This window comes from Lithobates pipiens, unplaced genomic scaffold (genome assembly GCF_037356315.1).
Source record: "Lithobates pipiens isolate NorthernLeopardFrog02 unplaced genomic scaffold, aLitPip1_a1.2 Scaffold_10, whole genome shotgun sequence".
Taxonomy (NCBI): domain Eukaryota; kingdom Metazoa; phylum Chordata; class Amphibia; order Anura; family Ranidae; genus Lithobates; species Lithobates pipiens.
This window is the reverse complement of record NW_027507686.1, coordinates 9,758,125-9,774,621: the sequence shown is the minus strand read 5'-3', so window position 1 is coordinate 9,774,621 and position 16,497 is coordinate 9,758,125. Positions and strand designations below refer to the sequence as shown.

The window sequence follows — 16,497 nt, the reverse complement described above, 5'->3', positions numbered from 1 at the left end:
TAACAAATTACAACGAATACAAAAGAAATATAACGAATGAATTCGACATGATTCGAAATTATTTCAACCGCATTCGAAAATATTTTGTGACCCGAATTTAGGGCCATGTATCTCGGGGTCACTTGGTGCTAGACACTTCAAATTTGGATATGTTGTATTTGTATATGTAGTATTATTGTGTTTGCATACCAAATTTGGGGTTTCTAGCTATAAGTGACCCCGAGATATGTGGCCCCAAATTCGGGTCGCAAAATGTTATTAGATCAGAGAATGACATTTTGCGACCCCATTTTGGGGCCACATATCTCGAGGTCTACTAGCACTACAACATATCCAAATTTGGAGTTTCTAGCACCAAGTGACCCCGAGATACATGGCCCTAAAGTCGGGTCACAAAATATTTTCGAATGTGGTTGAAATAATGTCGAATCATGTTGAAATCATTTCGAATCCGGTAGAAATAATTTCGAATGTGGCCGATTTTTCGAATTCGGTAGAAAACTAAACGAAATCCGAAAACGAAATTTAAGGAAGTTAACGAATATAACTAAACGAAATTAATGAATTAACGAATTAAAACGAAACGAAACTAAACAAATTTTTTCCTTTTGCACATGTCTACCATGCAGTTTTGCTCTCCACCTGCTCTGAGACATACAATAAATAGCAGCTAGACTCAAAATCAGTTTACTGAATCAGATCAGGCAGCTATTGCAATTGGTTGCCAGAGGTTACAGTGTATCATTATTGCTCACTGACTGGTTGTTAGAGGTTACAGCACACATTACGGCTCACTGATTAGTTGCTAGAGGTCACAGTACATGATTTCTTCTTGTTGACTGGTTGCTAGAGATTACTGTGGATATGACCTCAGGGGGGCATGATATACATATCAATGCCGCTGGTTGCTGCTATTGACGTATGAATGCCACTTTTACATATTAATGCCACCGCTATTTACATATGAATGCTGGTAATTCACATGTAAGCACAGGGTCTGCAGGTGAGTCATCTGTACACAACAATAGGGCAGAGCTGGGCAGCATTAGTAGCAGCACTTCACACTGAGATATTGGGACACAGTACAGGACTAAAACCTCAAGGGACGAGGGAATTTAAACCAGGATAGTTGGCAAGTATGAGGCAGCTGCTTTGGGCCCCACAATAATGACAGGGCCCAGGGCAGCTTCCCCTTTTGCCCTGCCTTAAAAACGGCCCTGGCTGTAGGCTGGCTTCTCCTACTCCCCCTCCCCTTCCCACCGACAGAAAATTACAGCTGAATGGGTGTAATGTATTTTGCCCCCATCTTTCCTTCTGTCCCTGTTGCTCTTGCTGCGCAGGTCCCCCTGTGTGCTCCCTTTGTCCCCCCCCCCCTTCATAGCACTACTGACTCCCCTCCCTACCTGCTGCTGCAGGATGCTTTCAGGATTGAGAGTGGCAGAAGGAGTCGGTAAATATGTAATTTACTGGCCCCTTCCCTTCTTATTTAACACAACGAGTGATCGGTACTGATGACTTACTGTGTTCATTCATAACTGAAGCACAGAGCACTTCCCGTTCATACACTGTCCAGTGCAGCTGCAGTTGCAGAGAAAGGGACAAGGGAATCTATGTCCTCAGTCCCTTTTTCTGTCTCAAAATCTCTACAATGGGGATTGAGACAGAAACATCAATGGGAACAGAGTCAAAACACAGGGGTTATGAAAGTCCCCCATCTTCAGGACTATAAACAAGAAGCATGTTTTTTTTTCCTCTCTCCCTTTATTACATGTTGCATCCTCTAGTGTGTGATACTAGTAGTGAGCATAGGTAAAAGCATAATCTGGCCAAGGGAGATTAAAGGCCAGGGATAGAGGACTCATCCTGGTAGCTCTCTGGTTCCTCCCCCTGTTTCTAGAATGTTGGAGAACATTCTAGAAGATAGTGGGCGGAAGCTAGGAGGAGTTGCCTTAAATTTTTATGGGCCCTCAGCCAATCCCCAGGAGTGGTTCTGGCAGGGGACTGAGAAGCCTATAAATAGGAATGAGCCATGCCAGCAGGAGGAATATATGTTATACTGCACTTACAACATAACCATTTAACCATCATCAGCCTTTAACGTTTTCCTACCAATTATTCTGACCGTGGTTGATGTAGACCAGGGGTGCCCAATCTTTTGGAGCAACACTGACACAGCCCGCTCTACTCTATGGGCCCTCCGATCCGCCCAGACGGAGGGCGATTGGCCCTCAGCCAATCCCCAGGAGTGGTTCTGGCAGGGGACCGAGAAGCCTATAAATAGGAATGAGCCATGCCAGCAGGAGGAATCGGGTGGAAGATGGTGAAGCAATGCTGAGGAGAAGCTGTCGATGGCCCTTGATGGACCCCTGTCGGGGAGGGGTTTTAACTCGGGCTTGAGCTCAGGAGGCTGGCCTGGAAGGATCCCACCACAGGAGACAGTTGGAGGGATTCATACCGGAGAGGCAGCAGGAGAGAGCAAGCAGAGACAGTGACACTTGTTACTGACCTTAGGCTTGTTTACTTACTACACTTCTGTTTGATCCCAACCTGCAACCACTCTTTGTCTATTACCTTTAGCTTGTTCCTCAACTATGCTTCTGCTTGATCCCAACCTGCAACTACTTGTTACTGACCTTTGGCTTGTTTACTGACTACGTTTCTACTTGATCCCTGCCCACTATACCTGCTACTGGATCCTCAGTGACTCACTTCCTGGTGGGGTGATCCTAGGGACCGCAACCTAACATTAACATGCTGAAAAAAACATCTTCGCCATCAGGAGCTCTGGTGAACATAGCTTAGTACTTAGACCCCGCCCCTCAGGTGAGCTTGCATCATCTGCCAGGGTGACCTGCTTTTATACCCATCCTGCTGGTTGGAGGGAGCCTCTCTACTGCTATACCATAGCTACTAATCTCTAAGCCTGACCCCTGACCATGACCATGACCTAGAATGAGAATAGCTGCATAAAAAAGTTTCTGAAAGTTTTCTTTAATTTTTTTGTTAACAAACAGCTTAATGGATGTAACTGTGTGCAGGGACAGGGACTTGGGACTCCATTTACAGATTTTTTTTTTTTTTTGTGGAAACCGTGTATATAACACTCCTGTGTATAAATGGTATTATTGTGGTAATAAAGTGGAGGAATTTCTATCAGCTTTGCATCAGGACTAAGCATTTTTTAATTGCACCTCTATCACTCTCCTGTGCTTCACTTAGCAACTAACTCTGACCTCCCATCTAAACATGCAAAGTTTTCCTCACTCGACAAGTGCTAATTGTTCCGCCATGGTAATAAGCAAAATCTGAATTCGCAATGGGAAAAAAAAATGAATATTTCAAGAAGCTGTACAATCATGTGAGAACAAGTGTTGTAAAATGTACAGTTTTCAGAGCTGATTACTATTATTCAAAAATATGATGGCATCAGAACATGATATGAAAAGACCTACAAGTCAAATGTGTCTTTAGTTTAGCTTTTTGCTAAAAAAAATAAAAAAATAAAATAAAATGTTAGAGCAGTATAAGATCAATAACACCTTGGTATGATTGTATATGGTGTTATACTGCACTTAAAACATTTAACCATCATCAGCCTTTAACTTTTTCCTACCAATTATTCCGACCATGGTTGATGTAGACCAGGGGTGCCCAATCTTTTGGAGCAACACTGACACAGCCCGCTCTACTCTATGGGCCCTCCGATCCGCCCAGACAGAGGGGGATGGATCCCCTTCTGTTTTTTTTGTAGCCGATCTGTTTTGTGGTAAATGGAGGTTCCGATTTGGTCTGTCTGAAAAATGGACAAGTAGACCCAAGCGGACAGATTGAGTGAAAGGAGCCCAGGGCTGGACTGGGACAGATATTTGGCCCTAGCCTTCATCCAGACCAGTCCACTTAAATTTTGAGTGTCCCATCAGCAACCCCTTACATCAGAGTGTCCCATCACCAGCCCCCTTACAACAGAGTGTCCCATCAGCAGCCCCCTTACATCAGAGTGTCCCATAACCAGCCCCCTTGCATCAGAGTGTCCCATCAGCAGCCCCCTTGCATCAGAGTGTCCCATCAGCAGCCCCCTTACATCAGAGTGTCCCATCACCAGCCCCCTTGCATCAGAGTGTCCCATCAGCAGCCCCCTTGCATCAGAGTGTCCCATCAGCAGCCCTCTTGCATCAGAGTGTCCCATCACCAGTCCCCTTACATCAAAGTGTCCCATCACCAGCCCCCTTACAACAGAGTGTCCCATCAGCACCCCTTACATCAGAGTGTCCCATTACCAGCCCCCTTAAATCAGTGTCCCATCAGCACTCTCTTACATCAGAGTGTCCAATGAGCAGCCCCCTTACATCAGAGTGTCCCATGAGCAGCCCCCTTACATCAGAGTGTCCCATCACCAGCCCCCTTACATCAGAGTGTCCCATCAGCACCCCTTTATATCAGAGTGTCCCATCACCAGCCCCCTTACATCAGAGTGTCCCATCAGCACCCCCTTACATCAGAGTGCCCCATCAGCAGCCCCCTTACATCAGAGTGCCCCATCAGCAGCCCCCTTACATCAGAGTGTCCCATCAGCAGCCCCCTTACATCAGAGTGTCCCATCAGCAGCCCCCTTACATCAGAGTGTCCCATCACCAGCCCCCTTACATCAGAGTGTCCCATCACCAGCCCCCTTACATCAGAGTGTCCCATCGCAAGCCCCCTTACATCAGAGTGTCCCATCAGCAGCCCCCTTGCATCAGAGTGTCCCATCACCAGCCCCCTTACATCAGAGTGTCCCATCACCAGCCCCCTTACATCAGAGTGTCCCATCACCAGCCCCCTTACATCAGAGTGTCCCATCAGCAGCCCCCTTACATCAGAGTGTCCTATCACCAGCCCCCTTACATCAGAGTGGCCCACTGAGCCATCGGGCCACCGGGAAACTCCCGGTAGTCCCGATGGCCAGTACATGCCTGAAGGAGCCTATAGATCAGTGATTCTCAACCAGGGTTCCGTGGAACCCTAGGGTTCCTCCAGAGGTTGCTAGGGGTTCCTTCAGCATTGGGCAATTTCTGCCTCTCAGATAAATTCCCACTGACACCATTGATCTTTTTAGCTATCTGTAAGGAGGTAATTCTTCCCAATGGCCACAAGTGTAAGGACCATTCTTCCCACTTATCATCACACTAATGTATCATGAGTTGTAGATTTCTAATTTTTAGTAGGGGTTCCTCAAGACTGGAGGACTATTTCAAGGGTTCCTTTGTGTTGAAAAGGTTGAGAAAGGCTGCTATAGATGCTTTCACACTGATGTGATGCGGTTTGCTCGGACTACAAGTGCAGCACAGTGCACCTGTGACTTTCCTGCGGGCTAGCTGCACTTTGCCATAAAATTTTATCATATCTTGCAGGTGTGGTATACTTTCAGAAATCGCACCAAACCTGCAGGTAATAACAGAAGTCTATGGCTCAATGCAAGTAACCCACAGGTGCACTGCGCTGCACCTGCAGATCAGTTTGAAAGCAACCCAGAGAAACCAGTGCAGAACTAGAACAGATACTGTATGCCCATTGCTATGTGATTTAAAAACAAAACAAAAAAAAACAGAACTTTAAACATAATCTTCACTTCAGGAATCACCCTGCAGGTATTGCCGGCTGTTACTGTCCAGGGCAGAGTATATTTGGTATCACTCCATCTGTGACAGGAGTCGGCGCTATACAAGAAGGATCGGCTCTGCTCTCTACTACAGCCACATGCTTCCTCTACTGCCAGCTCCATTCTCAACACTGATGCTCTGGGTTGGCAGGTCGGGATTCCATGATTTGGGCTTGCTGACCTGCCATCCCAGAGCAGGAGGCCTCAGGCCACATCAGAGGGCACCACTGACATAGGCTGTCAAGGTCAGGCCAAACTGGATTGCATCTGAATACAGAGTACAATCCTTTATCGAAGGGTTCTGAGACATTTTCAGGCTAGTTAGGAGTTTTAAACCTACCAGTAGGCTCTGGGTCTCCCATTTGGATGAACCTGGTCTATCTCACAATGAACCTTCTAGGGTCATCCAAAAACGATTACCAAACCACCGCAACTACTACTCATTGATTCATAGAAATTATGGCCACATCCGAGTCTGACATATTCCTACGCTGGTTTAGGAAAGTGGAAAGATAGAGCTAGGCCCGTAAGGTTATCTTGCTAGTATTGTTATCTTAGCCCTTGTACACACGGTTGGACATTCCGATGGACAATGTCCGATCGGACCGTGTTGTCGGATAATCCGACAGTGTGTGGGCTCCATCGTACTGTTTCCGTCGGAATATCCGACAGACCAAGTTTTCCATCTGGGCTATAACATTTTCCGACAACATGATCCGATCGGACTTTGTCCGATCATAAGTAGAGAATTCCGATCAGACAAAGTGCCACGCATGCTCAGATCAAATTCCTAGACCAAAGCTATTGGCTACTAGCCTGAACGTAGTCCCGTCCTAACGAAATAACGCCATCACGTTAAGTACGGATTTTCTGACAATTTTGTCCAACTGTGTGTATGCAACAGTTTCGGACAAAATCCATCAGACAAAATCCGACGGATTTGGTTGTCGGAATGTCCGACCGTGTGTACAAGGGCTTATAATTTCAAGATTAATAGGCTGAAAGAATATAAAATTGTCTATGTCTATGTGGCATTGTGCCCAAAGAAGTTTTATTTCTGTCCGACCGTGTGTACAAGGGCTTAAGGTATTGATGTTGGTGTAAATGTTCTGGCTCCCCGACACCCCAGAGGATCTCCAAAGTCTTCTTGGCTTGTAGTGTAATGTAACAAAAATTTTAACTGAAGCGCCACACCACTGCTAAGAGGTCCAGATACAATTTTATCCCTTTAAAATTCAGGGGTACAATCCAAAAAGTAACCAAAACGTTTCAGTGGTCTACGAGTGCACCATTCACCTGGGCTAAAATATAAGAAGATCTCCATATCAATCTAATACAATATTCCCTCCACTGGGTCATAATTAACACCAAATTAAATATTATTCCTATCCTACACTGGCACATACTGCACCATACTCAGGAAACCCATGAGAAAGAAGAAAAAGAGAAAAAATCTTCAAATTTTCACCTGCAACTTTATTCTTATCCATCATGACCTTAGGTGAAGGTTGGTGGATGGATTGAATGTACCCTTGTATTCTTGGTCCTCAAAGGTTGCTCTCTCCCCTTGCTGCAAAATATACTGAGAATTTATTAAAACTTCCTCTAACTATCTATCTCCTGACTCATTTTCAGATACCATCCAAAGTGAAACCTCCTCCGCGCCTATTATGTTCTCTTTTTTCCTCCCTTACGTTCTTAACTCCAGAATGTCTTAAGAGCTTTTCCTCGTCCACAGAATTCCATTGCACATGTTATTTGGTGCTCTCCAAACCTAAAGACATGACTGATGACTCAAGTCATTAAGGCAAGGTTTCTCACAAGGGGTTTCATGGAACCCAAGGGTTCCTAGAGATTGCGAGGGGTACCTTGAGCAATGAGAAATTTCTGCCTTTCCAATAAGTTCTCATTGACACCATTGATCTTTTTAGCCATTTGTAAGAGGGTAACTCTTCCCAAAGACCACAAATGTATGAAACAGTCTTTCCACTGACCATCACATTAATGTATAATGACTGAGTTGTACGTATAGTAATTTTATTTCCTGAGACCAGAAAGTTATTTCAAGGGCTCCTCTTTGTTAAATAGGTTGAGTTTGTAGAAGTTGATCTTGAACTCTCCTTGTCTATAAAGGGTTGTTTTATTGAGGTCATAGCTAGCTTAGTCACATTCCCATGGACCTGTTTTGTAAAGTTGAAGACAACTTATCCAAGTGGCTTCCTCAACACTTATTTGACTTTAGCAAGCCTATTGGAGGGGTGGTAAAAAATGATCCCTATAGAACAGCTGAATGTGAAAAATTATCCCTACCACATGTTCCCATTGTCCCTCTAGACCAGGGATATGCAATTAGCAGACCTCCAGCTGTTGCAGAACTACAAGTCCCATGAGACATAGCGAGACTCTGACAGCCACAAGCATGACACCCAGAGGCAGAGGCATGATGGGACTTGAAGTTTTGCAACAGCTGGGGGTCCGCTAATTGCATATCCCTGCTCTAGACCAACTTCTCTCAACTAGGGTTCTGTGGAACTCTGAGGTTCCTCCAGAGATTGCATGAGGTTTCTTAAGGAGTGAGCAGGGTGGATTGATTTTCCTTATCATGGTACTTGCATAATTCCCATATTGACTGCACAACACGGGCATTACTACACCACCAATGTACGAGGGCATTCTTTTCACTGGCCATGGTTCCTGCTGACCACTTATGACTACTTATCCCTTCCTGCTTATCTGCTACTGGACCCCTACCCTGCTCACTTCCTGGTGGGCTGATCTTGGTACTAACACGCGGGATCTATCTCCGCCATCAGAAGCTCTGATGAACACCAGTTAGTCCTTGCACCCCGGGGTAGCCTGTGTCATCCGAGAGAGTGACCTGCTTCTGTACCTTTCCAGCTGGTTAGTGGGTGCCACGCTATTACTATACGTACTGAGGCGAATCTCCCATTCCACCACATTCCAAAAGTGCTCTGTTGGCTTGAGTCCATTGGAGTACAGTGACCTCATGTTCAAGAAACCAGTGGTGAGATAATTTGAGCTTTGTGATACGGTGCATTATCCTTCTGGAAGGAGCCATCAGAAGATGGGCTACACTGTTGTCATAAAGAGATGGACATGGTCAGCAACAATACTCAGGTAGGCCGTGGTGTTTAAATGATGCTCAATTGGTACTAAGGGGCCCAAAGTGTGCCAAGAAAATATCCCCCACACCATTATACCACCGCCACTAGCCTGAACCGTGGATACAAGGCAAGATGGATCCATGCTTTCTTGTTGACTATGCCAAATTCTGACCCTACCTGAATGTCACAGCTGAAATTGAACAAAAATATTACAGCTCACACATGCAAAACTGACATTTACATTTTAAAACACCTAGACATTTTCAAAAAAAAACATTATCAAAAAATATAGGGATTTGGTCACACCATATTGCTATATGGTGCTTAAGCCCACTTACTGCGACAAAGTACCCCAGGATTAGTGGGTCCTACACTATCCATAGACTGGGAGATCCTGCTCCTCTGAACCATGGGAGCCATACACTCCTCTATATGGGAGAACATGAGGTCTCCACCCATGCCACAGGTGGTCACTAATGAGAGGTACTTACTGAGTCTGAAATTGAGACTCATCAGACCAGGCACGTGGCATGATCTTCTGCTTCTATAGCCCATCTGCTTCAAGGTTAGTTAGTGTTGTGTGTTCAGAGATGGAATTCTGCATACCTTGGTTGTAACGAGCGGTTATTTAAGTTACTGTTGCCTTTCTATCATCTAGAACCAGTCTGCCCATTCTCCTCTGACATCAACAAGCAGTGTTGCCAACCTACCAGATTGAAATTTACTGACACGACACCGAAAATTTCCTGGCACAACCAAGTTTTTACTGGCATTTCCAGAAGTTACAAAATTACAGTTTTAAGTGCAGATTTTTGTATTTAGGCTACACACAGGTACAATATGCAATTAGCAATGTGATTTAAGGTAGATATTAGGGCAAAAAAACATATTTCTTCTTTTTTTTTTATATATATAGTAAGAAAGTAGCTGAGGGACAGGACTCAGGAGGTCAAGAAATTAGAATAGGAAGGCGCACACACATGAAGTTGACTCTTGCTCTCTTCAGTCTACTTCAGTCTAAACAGCACTGACAGTCCCGCTCCCGACCTGCTCCTGTCCTGCAGACCCACAAACAAGGCTTTGGCCACTCTGCTTGGCTCCCTTGCACCATGACATCACGCGATATGCTCGGGGCACTGCTTCCCCCAGTGCCGTCTGATCACACTATAGCAGGAACTCGGATGGTCTCGGCCGCCTCTGGCCCGACCCGAACATCACAGACATATTTTTTACTGGCAACTTTTTCCTTTTACTGGCATTTACTGGCAGGTGAAAAAATTGCCTGTTTTTTACTGGCTGCCAGTAAAAATACTGATGGTTGGCAACACTGTCAACAAGGCATTTTCGTCCACATAACTGCCGCTCACTGGATATTTTCTCTTTTTTTTTCAGGCCGTTCTCTGTAAACCCGAGAGATGGTTGTGTGGGAAAATCCCAGCAGATCAGCAGTTTTTGAAATACTCAGACCAGCCCGTCTGGCGCCAACAACCACGCCATGTTTATAGTCACTTAAAGCGGGAGTCCGCCGTTTTTTTTTTTTTTTTTTTAAAGCCAGCAGCTACAAATACTGCAGCTGCTGACTTTTAAAATAGTGACACTTACCCGCCCAGCGCGCCCGCGATGTCGGCACCCGAAGCCGATCTCTCGATCGTCTCTCGGGTGCTGCCGCCGCCATCTTGGGTATGGGAATCAGGAAGTGGAGCCTTTCGGCTTCATTTCCCGGTTTCCTACTGCGCATGCGCGAGTCGCGCTGCGCAATAAGGATGGTCCCCGCTGTCTCTGGGATCCGTGTGTTTACCAGCGGGCTGCGCGGGACTTTCGGAAAGGGGCGTAGATTCTGCGGAAAGGGGCGTACCTTGTGCAGAATCTACGCCGGAAGTGGGTGCAGATACCTGTACTGTACAGGTACCTGCACCCCCCCTCCCCCCTGAAAGGTGCCAATTGTGGCGCCGGAGGGGGGGAGGATTCCAATGAGCGGAAGGTCCATTTTAGGGTGGACCTCCACTTTAAATCCCCTTCCTTCCCCATTCTGATGCTCAGTTTGAACTTCAGCAAGTCACCTTCACCACGTCTAGATGCCTAAATGCATTGAGTTGCTGCCATGTGATTGGCTGCTCAGCAATTTGTGTTATTAAGCAATTGAACAGGTGTACCTAACATAGTGGCAGGTGAGTGTACTGTATATATAATATACCAAGAGTTGGTGATATAATAACTTTTAGTAGGGGTTCCCTGAGACCTGAAAATGATTTTATGGGTTCTTCCACGGTGAAGAGGGAGAGAAAGCCTGCTCTAGATAGTAAGCATTTGCAGCAAGGAATCTCTCTCTTAAGTGGTATCTTGGTATTGTTGTATACATTTTTTTCTTTACAATAGTGCATACTTGTCTGTGACACTTGTGCATTTATATTATCTGTATTACAAACGTCATGTTTATATCTATTGCTTTGAATAGCAGCACTTTACTTTTGTATAGAATGGGGATATAATTCTGACTAAAGGATAAAAGCATAGTTGTGATATTTTTTTTCATTGATAAAAGTCCAGAATATCCTTTTATTTGCAGTCGCCAAGAGAATTTAAACACTTGACCTCCGAAAGATTTCCCCCCCCCCTTTCATGATCAGGCCGCTTTTTGCGATACGGCGCTGCGTTATTTTAACTGACAATTGCGCGGTTGTGCGACAATGTACCCAAATAAAATGTATGTATATTTTTTTTCCCCACAAATAGAGCTTTCTTTTGGTGGTATTTAAAGTGGAGGGCCGGTTATAAAAAAAAAAAAGTCAGCAGCTGCAAACACTGCAGCTGCTGACTTAATAAACACACTCACCTGTCCAGGGCGCCCGCGATGTCGGCCGCCCGAGGCCGACCCGTCCCTCGGCTCTCGGGTCCCGGCGCCGCCATCCCTTGTAAGGGAAACAGGCAGCGGAGCCTTATGGCTTCACTGCCCGTTTCCTACTGCGCATGCGCGAGTCCCGCAGCTACTGCGCATGCGCGAGTCCCGCAGCGCTTTCTGAATGGGACGCGCTGTGTTCTGGAACACACAGTTCCCAGAACACAGCGCGACTCATTACCCAGAAGACGCCGCGACGAAGACAGAAGACAGAAGATCTCCGCGGAGGAGGAAGAGGAAGATTAGGATAATGTGCCTAGCAACAGGCATTTCTGGTAAGTAAAAAAAAAAAATTTTTTCATTTTTTTTTTTTAGATTTTTTGTAATTTTTAAAAAATTTTTGTTTTTCAGGGTGGCCCTCCCCTTTAATCACTGCTGCGTTTTTTTTATTTTTTTGTGCTATAAACAAAGAAGAAAAAAAAAAAAACAGATTTTGAAAACAAACAAACAAAAAAAAAAACAAAATTTTTTTTTACTTTCTGCTATAAAACATATCCAATAAAAATAAAATTAAAAATGTCTTCTTAAATTAGGGCAATATGTATTCTGCTGCATGTTATTGGTAAAAAAAAAAAAAAAAATCACAATAAGCGTTTATTGATTGGTTTAAAGGGGTTGTAAAGGTTCGTTTTTTATTTTCTACTTAGGTTCCTCTAAGCTAGTGCATTGTTGGTTCATTTACCTTTTCCTTCAATTTCCCTTCTAAATGTTTTTTTTCTTTGTCTGAATATCTCACTTCCTGTTTCTCCTCAGTAAACTTCTCACCATCATCCGAGCGGTGGTTAGTCAGCCAGAACAGCTTACTGAACAGCTTACTGAGGAGGAACAGGAAGTGAGAAATTCAGACAAAAGAAAACAAAGAAAAAAAAAACATTTATAAGGGAAATCGAAGGAAAAGGTAAGTGAACCAACAATGCACTAGCTTATAGGAACCTATTTAGAAAATTTAAAACAAACCTTTACAACCCCTTTAAGCAAACGTTATCATGTCTACAAACTATGAGCTATATACTGTAATTTCTATTTATTTATACATTTTATTATACTAAAATAAAGTATAACTGCGCTACCAGAAATTCAAAACACAATACAAGCAGCCAACATTGACAATAATACAATTGCATAAAACATAAAAATCAAAAAATGTAGCGTTTTTTTATACTAGTAATGGCGGAGATCAGATAGTTATAGAGGGACTGCGATATGCGGCGGAAAACCGGACACGAAACTGACACTTATGACACTTTGCGGGAACCAGTGACACTAATATAGTGATCAGTGCTAAAAATATGCACTGTCACAGTATTAATGACACTGGCTGGGAAGGGGTTAAACATCTAGGGCACTCTCAAAGGGTTGACTGCAGTTAATTTTTTTTATCCTAATGTAATTTTTGTCACATTGTTTCAATAAAGTATATATATTTTTCCTTAAACCCTGGTGTCTCGATAGAAAGTAACTTTGGGGATCTGTTATCCTCAACATTTTTTTTTTTTCTAACTGTGTGCCTAGCCAGTGTTTGTGTTTACTATGTGCACTGCTTTTACTAGGGGAAGAGATGGATTTTATTCCCTGCTTTGCAGGAACACAAAATCCATCTCTTCCCCCCCCCCCCCTTTCAGAAAGGAAATCTGCCCTGTTTACATAGGCAAAGCTTAGTTGTGAGTCTCTGCCTGACTATTGGCAGGTGGCGGCAAACGTTGAGTGCCTGGCACTCGCAGATCGGCTTCTGATGTGAATAACGAAAGCATAAGCAGCCTGCCCGCCATCAAGCTGCAAGTGGAAGTGCAGGATTACGTATATATATATATATATATATATATATATATATATATATATATATATATATATATACATACACACACACAAGATCTGGCACACCGCTGCCGCCCTGCAGCAGTAAAACTGTTATAGGGTGGTCAGCAAGAGGTAATGCCTTTCGGGAGTTGTGAAGCTTGCCATACTAGAACAAGACATAAAGCTTCCAAGATGATTATTGTTAAACATCCTTCCTTCTGATACCACTGCCTGGTTCAGGTTTCATGCTTTTGATCTTATTCGGTCCTGAAGAAGGGGGAGGTTTGCTGCGCCGAAACGCGTTGGGTTTCCTTTGGCTTTTACAATCAGCTGATTGCAAGCTGGGAAGCTACCCATAGACTTCTATGTGTCTGGCGCCTGGACTTTCTTAAAGTGACTTTCTTAAAGTGACTTTATTTTTTGTCAAAAGCTGGGGGTGGGGGGGGGGGAGGGGCGGTGGCGCCCCTGCGCCCCCTATTAACGGTCACCACTGGTTGGGAAGTATGTGATTTCCTCTTGCACTCCAAAGACATGCTGGTAGGTAAGTTGGCCCTAGTATATGCATGACTGTGAGTAATGCCATATACACGGCCGGACTTTTTGACAGCTAAGGTCCAACGGAACGAATCCATCGGACAAATCGACCCTGTGTGGGCTTCATTGGACCTTTGCTGTCCAAAAATCAGACGGACTTTAGATTTAGAATGTTTCAAATCTTTCTGACAGATTTGAGTCCGGTCAAACAATCCATTCGTCTGTATGCTAGTCCGACGGATGAAAACCGCTATTGGCTACTGGCTATGAACTTCCTTATTCTAGTCGTACATCATCACGTTAGAATCCATTAGACTTTGGTGTGATTGCTGTGTGTGGCCAAGTCTGTTCGTTCTTAAAGTCTGTTGGGAAGACCGTCGGACCTAGTCTGCCGGAAAGTCCGGTCGCGTGTGCGCGACATTAGGGACCTTAGGTTGAATAAGTTCCTTCAGGGAAGGCATAATATGTATGGAAAGCGCAGTGTAAATTGATGGCGCTATATAAATAACTGTAATAAATAACAACACTAATAACTATTAGACCCCTTTCACACCAGGGTGTTTTGCAGGCGCTATAGCATTAGAAATAGCGCCTGCAATCCGCCCTAAAGAAGCTGCACCATTGTTTGTAGTGTGAAAGCCCTGAGGGCTTTCACACTACAGCGATGCGCTGGCAGGACGTCAGGGAAAAGTCCTGCCAGCAGCTTCTTTGGAGCGGTGAAGGAGCCGTGTGTTTACCGCTCCTCCACCGCTGCTCCCCATTGAAATCAATGGGGCAGTGCTGTAATACCGCCGGCAAAACGCCGCTATTGCTATTTAACCCTTTCTCCCCGCTAGTGGCCGAAATGCACTGCAAATCCGGTGGTAAAACGCCGCTAAAAATAGTGGCGTTTTACCGCCCACGCTATGGACGGTGTGGTGTGAAAGGGGTCTTAGACCCCTTTCACACCAGGGCGTTTTGCAAGCTCTATAGCGTTAGAAATAGCGCCTGCAATCTGCCCTAAAGAAGCTGCACCATTGTATGTAGTGTGAAAGCCCGAGGGCTTTCACACTACAGCGGTGCGCTCCTCCACCGCTGTTCCCCATTGAAATCAATGGGGCAGTGCTGTAATACCGCCGGCAAAACGCCGCTATTGCTATTTAACCCTTTCTCGGCCGCTAGCAGAGGTAAAAGCTCCCCGCTAGTGGCCGAAATGCACTGCAAATCCGGTGGTAAAACGCCGCTAAAAATAGTGGCGTTTTACCGCCCACGTTGTGGGCGGTGTGGTGTGAAAGGGGTCTTAGACCCCTTTCACACCAGGGCGTTTTGCAGGCGCTATAGCGTTAGAAATAGTGCCTGCAATCTGCCCTAAAGAAGCTGCACCATTGTATGTAGTGTGAAAGCCCGAGGGCTTTCACACTACAGCGGTGCGCTCCTCCACTGCTGCTCCCCATTGAAATCAATGGGGCAGCGCTGTAATACTGTAATATTGCGGCGTATTGCTGGCGGTTTTAACCCTTTCTCGGCCGCTAGCGGGGGGTAAAAGCTAGCGGCCGAAATGCGCCGCAAATCCGTCGATAAAACGCTGCTAATAATATCGGCGTTTTACCGCCCACGCTATGGACGGTGTGGTGTGAAAGGGGTCTAATAGCAATAGTAATAATAATCCTCAAACCTGAAACTCCAAAGTTTCCAATTTTTGCTAAAAGAGTAAATTATTTGTGAACAGCGAGGGTGACACTTCCAGCTTCTTCAGCTGCTCATTTCACAGCCCAATTCAGCTTTCTCTACCGGCTTTGTCGCTCTCTTTAAAATTTACATCAAAGCCCCATCAGCCATATTTATATGGAAAATTAAATTCATATCTGTTGCCGGCTAAACCTCTTCTTTTTTTTTTTTTTTTCCCTTTAATTTACCCCACACTTTAAATAAATTCTATGTCACTCCACTATACATTTATTTTTTTTCAAATTTCCATTTCAAGAGCAAGAGGCGAGCGTGTCGCGCGACGCTTTGCATCAAAAAGTTTCGCTTGGAAGTGACTTTTCTCCCCAAATAAATCCGACGAATGTGACAAAATAATTATTTGAAGCTATTGTTATGCACAACACAAAGATACCTGCATCATAAATAAGCATTAAAAATGGCTCCGGCTTCTAAGTGATTACGATCATTTTGCATAATGTATTTTCTTCCCCCCGCCGTCATTTACTGCCGGGATTGAAAAGGGGGGGCCGAAAAGATGTAATCGCAGGGAGCCGCTGAACGTATATACGTCGAATCACTCCTGTAAGAAAGATGAAGCCGCGGTCGCGGAGCTTTATGAAAACGCGCCGGGTTGTATTTAATGTGATCCCGGCGTCATTTATTAAAAGGGATTGCGGCAGGCAATTTTGTATCCCGGAGACTGCCTGCTACCCTTCATTATAGTCTGGATTATTAAAGAATGATAGCTTTATATGGTGACAGATTACAAGGCGTTAAAGAGAGACAGTCACGATCTGAACATTCAGCCTTACACATGGTAC

General features: G+C 44.7%; 1 protein-coding gene across 2 annotated transcripts in view; it reads right to left on the bottom strand.

Moving 5' to 3' along the window:
- The window catches only part of LOC143927364 (ninjurin-2-like), a 120,475-nt gene that overhangs the window by 91,295 nt on the left and 12,683 nt on the right, over positions 1-16,497 (bottom strand). The window lies entirely within an intron of this gene.